The sequence below is a fragment of the Dromaius novaehollandiae genome, chromosome 3 (assembly GCF_036370855.1).
Source record: "Dromaius novaehollandiae isolate bDroNov1 chromosome 3, bDroNov1.hap1, whole genome shotgun sequence".
Classification (NCBI taxonomy): domain Eukaryota; kingdom Metazoa; phylum Chordata; class Aves; order Casuariiformes; family Dromaiidae; genus Dromaius; species Dromaius novaehollandiae.
In genome coordinates this window covers 127,814,924-127,820,956 of record NC_088100.1, presented here as the reverse complement: position 1 = coordinate 127,820,956, position 6,033 = coordinate 127,814,924, and positions in this window count along the sequence as shown.

The following is a 6,033-nucleotide window of genomic DNA, read 5'->3' as shown; positions in this document are numbered from 1 at the left end:
AAGAAAACGCCCCAAGAGAGGCCGCAAGAGCTGATAGCCCCCGTTGGCATGGGTCATGGACTCTTCTTCTCAGGTTAGGGGCTAGGAGAGGGCCTTCTCCAAAAATTGCAGTTTAAAGCTAATTTTGGAAAAATCAGATATAACAGGGTGGGGAGAAATGGACTTTTACCCCGGGACACCAGCTTTTGCTGTTCATACTAATTCTATCGTTTCATAACCCTGCTCTCTCGCCGCCCAAGCCCGTGGTACCTCCTGCACCAAGCTCACGGCCTGATTTCCCAGGGTTTAAGGCTCTTTCGCAGTGCGCAGCTGATGCGAAAGCTTGGGCAAGCACGCACGCACACGCAGCTGCTCCCCTCCCTGCACCGGCGCGCGAAGGAGCTGCGGGGGACGCAGGGGGCTGCCTGGGAAGCCCGGCGCCCCGGGACCTCAGCACACGGGCGGCGAGAGGCACCTTCCTCTGCACCGCCTACAAATCTGGGCCACGGTGCAGGAAGTAGCGACAGGCGAGCGCACATCTGCAGGGCTGCTGCTGGTGTCTGCAGACTGCTGTAGAAACAGCTCCCAGTTTGCTGGGGTTTGTACTGGGCTGGCGGGTGCTTCCAGGCGCTGCTTTCTAAAGACCCAAATCACTGCACGAGGCTAATCCTCGACTAGCTGGAAGGAACAAGGTGTCATCACCCAAGTCCTAAAGCCTGAGCTAGGCCTGGTCTTACTTAACAGTCTTACTAATGCTGAAGAGTAGTTTGTGCTGACCTTAAAAGGTCTCTGCACCCCATGGCACCTATTAATAAGTTTGAGGGAAGTGCATCCTCTGCGTAATCTAGGGATGTTCACGCAGTGTGTAGCTTAGGGAGGTGTACGTTGTGTGTATATTATGGTAGTGACAAAGTTTAAGTGTATGGAGAGAAGGATTCCATGGTGGGCAACTGCTGCCGGCTGGATATTGCTTTTTTAATTGAAAAAAACAAGTGAAGGCTCAAACCGTCTTCCATTTTGAGGAACAAGATTACATAAAAATAGATTGCTTGGTTTGCATTTTCGCAGCAACCTTCTCATTGAGACGCTCTAGCATCCCCGTGCTTTGCAGCAGAGGCACGGAGCTCCGGTGGGAGCTGGAGAAAGGGAGAAAGCCCAGGTGTGCTGAGGTCGGGGTGCTCGGTACCACAGCCCTTCAGCTTGCCCAGACCAGCTTTGCATTTCCATAATGTTGTTTTTAGGATAGGCATCAGCAAGTGCAGTTGAACAGTAAATCAGCTGCGGCAGGGAAAAGTTTTTCTGGGAGCCAGAAATGGTTTGTTACACGAGAAGCGCAGCAAGTTTATGGCAGAGATAAAATCCCCTTCCAAGCGGCTGCTCCTCACTGCGTGCAATAACCATTTGATTGCAGAGATCATGTAGGAACATAATAAGGAAGAGGCTAGAAATGTGGCTTTAATTGCATTTTTCCTTCATTTTTGCTCCCAAGTGTATGAAGGCACTTCATGTCTTTCCTAGTGCAAATCTTCCTCCAGGTTAAGCACACCACCACTTTAGACATGCAAATTAGAGCCAATTAGAGCAGAATTTGTTTGCCCCGGTACTGACATGGGCAGCAGAGTTCACATTCTGTGAAACTGCACGTTTTGCTGCTCTGTGTGTCCCTGGTTTAGGGAATTAATATCATACCTTTTTTTTTAAAAAAAAAAAAGAAAGACTTTTTTCCCTAATTAAAATCCCAGACGATTATGTCTTTGTTGAAAATTGTTCATTCGGTGCGTGAAGTGCATAATCACACAAAGCAGCAGCATATGTTTTAATTAACTCCAACCCGCAAAGCAGGGAAATGAAGGTTCCCAGCATGCATTCTGACTGAAATTAAAATATGAATCTGTCAAAAGACTGGCGAGGAAAAATTCTTCAAATTGTAGTAGAAAAGTCCCTTCTTCCTCCTGCTGCTGAACATCAAACATCTCAGCAGCTCCACTTACTCTTCTGCTTTGTCAAAGTCATAATATATTTCCTGTTTATCTGGAGATGCCAATGGTGATTTATGGGATAAAACCCAAACGCGTGTTCATTCTCCATAAGGATCTTCATTCGGTGTTTTGTGAGCTTATGGTGGTGCCTGCAGTGTCTGTCCATGATGTCCCCAACGTTGCAAGCCAGGAACTGGCTGGTGATGCCTCGACCGTCCCCAGCACACCCAGCAGCATTTCGGACACGATTCCCAGAGGAGCCTGACGAGAGGGTTAATTTATTAGGCAAGGCCCAGATATGAGCCAGGGCTAGCAGAAATGCCTGTTATAAGGGTTGCCTGATGATGGCCATTCAAAGACCCTATTTTCAGGTGTGTAAGAAGCTTTAAGCATTTAGGGCAAATTCTTTCCAAGACAAATTTGCCCTGGAACTGCAGGATCACAGAATGGCTGAGGCTGGAAGGACCTCTAGAGATCACCTAGTCCAACCCCCCCTGCTCAAACCGTGCCCCAAGGGGGAGAAGAGAGGGCAGGGTTTGCTGGCTCAGAGGGGAAAGACAGCTGCACCCCTGGGAAGGAGACAACTGTGCATACTTCCTCCAACCCTAAAGGTCACCATGCATCCCTCCAGTACACACACCTAAATGTCACAACCTAGGGCACGACCAGTGAAGCGTTGCAACCAGGGCAGTGTCTGTGCAAGCAGGAGGGACTGGTGGAGCAGCCTGTTTCAAGATCCCAATGTCTTCTACTCTAAAATCCTTTTTTGCTTCTCGTAGGCTTTTGCCCATCTTCGGTGTTATTCAGCTTGCAAATTTGTGTGCCACAGCCCTTTTACATAGCTTTTTGTGCAGGGTGATTCTCACCCAGGCTGAGCCGATCAGTGCTGCCTCCATGCCTGGTCCTTGGCTATAAATAATCCCGTCCAGTTGCTTTCCAGTCCCGGCCACGTTCCCCCACCGTGTGCGTCCGTCCGTCCGCAGGTGCAGGGTATGGATCTCGCCCTACCTGCCGGGATCGGTCGGTGCCTCCTGAAATGCCCAGCCTCGACGTGAGCATCGTGTAGCTATAAACAGACAATCAAAAGTTGCTCTGTTGCTGGGGCTTTTTCGCTCTCTGTTTCCTCAAAATTAACTTCTCAGAAAAGAGTTTCATGTAACCATGAACTGTTTACCAGGAAGGCAAAAACCCCAGAAAAACTAATAGTAAATAGTTTTATCGAAGTTCAAGCCCTAGGCTCGAAACACTGGCTTTGAGAACATTGTATTTGGAGAGGATTGATGCTCTTTTGAAACATTTTGCTGTATTTTGGTACTTCCAAACTCTTAGCTATTGGAAAAATTGTGTTGTTTTGGCTTGCTTTCCCCCATGTAAGCCCCCAACCAGCTCACCCTCCCGGGTAGGTACCTGCAGAGCTGGAGCTGTTTCTAGCACTGCTTGGCTGGCCATGGTGGTTAAAAGAGGTTTTAAACACGATTCCCACATGGCTTATCTGCATTCAGGAATACTACAGGCTGAACTGGGTTATAAACGTGATTTCCCCCATATTTAGGAGGAGGTTTGCTCCCTCCTTGGAGCCGTAACACAGATGAGGCCTCCGTTTCCTTCCCAAAGACCTTGCTGAGGTGCCTGTTTCAAGCCCCTTGGTGCCCTGTTCTTAGAGGTTTGGCTTTGGAGCCTGTGTTTTTGCACGGGGAGCCTGTCTTGGCCGAGGACTTGGCACTTGCTTTGAAGGACAGTCCATGGACACTCCTGGCTCTTCCCTGCCCATCACTGGAGCAAGCGGAGCAGACGAGAAGCTCCAAAGCTTTCAGGAGCCCCAGGTCCTGTTTTGCGACACTGTCCCTGCCTCTTGGCTAGGGAAACTCTTTCTGAGCTTGTGAAACCACTTCTCCTTGACCCAAAACATGCTGGAGGGAAGCCGTGCGTTACACTGGCTGGTTGCAAAGGAGGGCGGCCGAGTCAGGCAGCCTTGGCATGGGGCCACCCCTCGCTCCGTCTCCCTCGGCCGGTCTGGCTGCGATCTGCAAACAGGAGAACGAGCCTTTGCTTTGCGCCGGAGCAGACGTGTTAATGAGATGGTGCCATTTGTTAATAATAGCTTCTCAAATCAGTGTGACGCTCCAGATCGCTCTGGCCTCGAGTTTTACGACGCCGGGTGTGTGGCAGGGGAGCTTGCGTTCTTCTAAATCCTATTACGTGTGACCTGGAGGTGTCTGCTGATAAGTACGGGCTTCCCAGCCAAGAGAGAGGCTTTTCTGCTTTGCCGTTGCTGTCTGGAACGGTGTTGTGTTGAAATGTGGGACAGCACTTTCCCCTCCACGGCTTATCAGCTGCTGGGCATCCTGCCTTTCCAGTGCCACCGCGGAGCTGCAGCAGGTAAGGCCTTGCTGTCCCAAGGGCAGGTAGGACTTGCCCACCGAGGATGAAAAATCAGTGGGTCACTGAGAGGTGCAATCTGTTGATTCGGGCTGTGCTTGTCTACGAGCATGACTGTAATCAGGAGAATTTAAGCAGAAGCTTAAGATTAAGCTCATGCTTCAATAGAATGAAGTCACCTGCTGGAAACCGAGTCTTAAGAAGAAAAACCAGGAGTCCTGTCCCTTTGGGTTAGGATGGTCTTTGCACTGGGAAGCCCCCCGCTCCCTCTACTCCCCCATGGGAAACCTATTCCCTCCTTGGCAAATAAATGAGCAGCTGTAGAGCTGTGGCAGACAGCTGGGCTGCCCCTCCGGTGTCGCCTGCAACTGTAATTTCAGCGTCAAACCTTGCTGCTGTCAACACGAACAACGTTGTAATCAGGACACAGCACTGATTAATGAGGTAGACTTGCTAACTTCAGTGTTCAACACTTTTTCCCCTGGCTTTCTAACTGCCTAAGCAAATTTCCCCAGTAGATCTACAAGGCAACAGAGGGTAATAAAATAAAAAGGATGTTGCAGATAAGCAATGTTGCCTCAGCAGACCAGGCTTTCAGCTGCAAGCAAAACAAAGCCTTGCTCGACACTGAGCTTTCTGTTTTGTCTCACAGCATGGCTTTCTGCAGCTGATTCGGGTCTTGGAGGGGAGTGCAGTTAGCTGGGGAACCAGTGGCAGCCCTGTGCCTCTCACAGATGGAGCAAGTGCTGCCTCTGTTACTGGAAATTGTGAGCTTCCTCCTCATCCCATGCCATCAGCCTTGCTCCAGTGCCTACTCCCACCGTTCAAACCCTGGGTGCTTCTCTAATTTAGGGCTTTGGGGAAGCCAGGGGCTTCCTAAGCCGGCTATGAGTGGGAAAGAGAGAGCTTAGGCTGGTCCTGGAGATACTCTCTGGCTTTGACATGCAGGAGCAGGGATCTCTGCAACAAGAGGGGAGCTGCGCAGATGCCACCAAGGACCTCTGGGAATGATGCGAGTCCTTCACCCAGCTTGAGGTCTTATCTGAATCTCCTCCTGCCACAGAAATGGCAGTTGGGCTTTTCAGCTGGCAGCCTGGCACCTTCGCCGGTCTCTGCAGATGAGAGAGGCTCCCTTCTACCAGGACCTGCTGCACTGGGGCCGGTGCCTTTCTCCTCCACCAGCTGCAGCAAGCTGTCCAAAGATCGCTGCCAAATCCCAATTCCAAGGTGTCTGCTTCCTTCTCAGCCTCCTTGGACGCTGCCGCTTTCCGCAGTCGCAGCTTCCTTGCTGACGGCACCCCTGGCAGTCTCCCTCCACTCGCTCCCGGCTCTGATGCTTCTTGCAGTGTCTCTCTTGGATGTCTCCTGTTCTCCTCTCCCACTCTCTGTAGGAGCCCGGTGAGGATCTGTCTTGGCTTCCGCCTCTCCTTGCTCTGCCTGAGGCTGTTTCATCTGCATTACCGGGACCAGAAGCCCTGGGAAGATGAAGTGACAAACCCCATCCGTGGCTGCACCGGGACACGAGCACGAGTTCCCTTGCAGCTTTGTTGACTGTTGCAGCCACGTAGACACTCATACTTCTGCTGAGTCTGGAGAAAAAACGATCCAATAAGATTGGATCCAGGGTAAGAAAAGGACTTTTTTTACACCTTCTTGGAAGAGGCTTCTCCACCCCTCCCCAGGGCTCCTTGTATTA